This window comes from Capsella rubella, unplaced genomic scaffold, assembly GCF_000375325.1.
Source record: "Capsella rubella cultivar Monte Gargano unplaced genomic scaffold, Caprub1_0 scaffold_1, whole genome shotgun sequence".
Taxonomy (NCBI): Eukaryota; Viridiplantae; Streptophyta; class Magnoliopsida; order Brassicales; family Brassicaceae; genus Capsella; species Capsella rubella.
In genome coordinates this window covers 10,165,680-10,167,479 of record NW_006238923.1, presented here as the reverse complement: position 1 = coordinate 10,167,479, position 1,800 = coordinate 10,165,680, and positions in this window count along the sequence as shown.

Genomic DNA, 1,800 nt, shown 5'->3' with positions numbered 1-1,800 from the left:
ATTTTTTTTTTTACATTCTTGAGCTCAAAACAGACCCTCAAATAACTTTCTTTTAGCAAGACTCAATTTACTTATGAACATGCTTTAGGGACCCAGAATGATAATTAACATATGAGTACTTGGAAGTATTAACATAAAATCATTCAAAAATATGTACCTTGAGTCTCTCTCTCGTCTGTGTTCGGTGCCAACCATTTGTTCAGGACAGAGCTAAAAGCTACCACAACCTTCTGAATCTTTGACAGATCAGCTCTGAGTTCAGTGGCTAGTCTTTCACTCTGGCATACCTTTAACTCAAGCTTCCAAACCCAACATGAACAGGCAGCTGGAATAACCTTTGGAGAGTGCAGGACCAGGAGTGTGTTAAACCCTTTTTTTTTTTTTTTTTTTTTTTTTTTTTCTTTTTTTTTTGTTTAACACACTACCTGTGGAGCTATGATTTAACAGTCAGGCAGAGCCTTCTCTCAGATCGTTGATTTTTGACCAAGCCTCTGTTAAACCTTCTGATTTGTGGATCAATGATATCACTTGACTTCTCAACCACTGATCCTTGTGCATGTCTTCAATAGCATATTCAGAGCTCCATTAATAGAGTACTGGAATTGACTTAGTGATGTATCACAATTCCAAGTACATCTCGTGACATGCACACTTCCACCTCTCCTCAGCTCTTTGACCTCCGTTATCACGACAACATTTTACAGGAATGTCCACAAGAGTTGGCATGACAGGTAGCTATTTTCCACTCTTTTTAAACCGAAGTACAGGGTGCTGATCTTCTATTCATTCTTAGGATTTCCATGGTCTGTTCTTGCTCCAGTCCCTGTCTTAGATCAGCACAACTCACAGAGAAAGTTAGATCTCACAAATCCCAATGGATTTTCTCAGATTCACGAATCTGTTAAAATCCAATGGTTTAGTAAACAAATCAGCCAGTTGAAATTCTGTACTCACATGATCAACCACAATCAGTTTCGCCTCAACAAGTTCACGAATAAAATGATGTCTAATATCAATATGCTTAGTACGTGAATGTTGAACAGGATTCTTAGCTATGTTGATTGCACTTTGGTTATCACAATGAATTAAAAGAGTTTCAGAATCCATACCATAGTCAGCAACCATTTGTTTCATCCACATGAGTTGAGTGCAGCAGCTTCCCAGTGCAATGTACTCGGCTTCTGCTGTTGACAGAGAAACACTGTTCTGTTTCTTGCTGTGCCATGAAATCAGGTTGTTGCCCATGAAGAAACATCCACCACTTGTGCTTCTACGATCATCCAATGAACCAGCCCAATCAGCATCACAGTAGCCTGTCAAGCTCCTGGTTGTATCCTTGGTGTAGTATATTCCAAGATTTACAGTCCCCTTGATGTACTTGATGATCTTCTTAACAGCCAACAAATGAGACTTCTTTGGTTTGGCTTGATACAGAGCACAGATTCCAACAGATAAACAGATGTCTGGTCTGCTGGCAGTTAAGTACAACAGACTCCCGATCATTCCTCTGTAAACTCGTTCATCAACATCCTCTCCTGCTTCATCCTTTGAGAGCTTGTCAGTCACACTCATTGGGACCTTCGCCTCTTTACTCTTGGCGAGACCAAAACGTTCAACTAAATTCTTGGCATAAGTGCTTTGTGAAACAAATATTCCATCAGCTGATTGTTTCACTTGCAGTCCCAAGAAATAGTTTAACTCCCCACACATGCTCATTTCAAATTCTTGAGTCATGTTCTTCACAAACTGATCAACTAGCGGCTGACATGTGGATCCAAAGACAATATCATCAACATATAT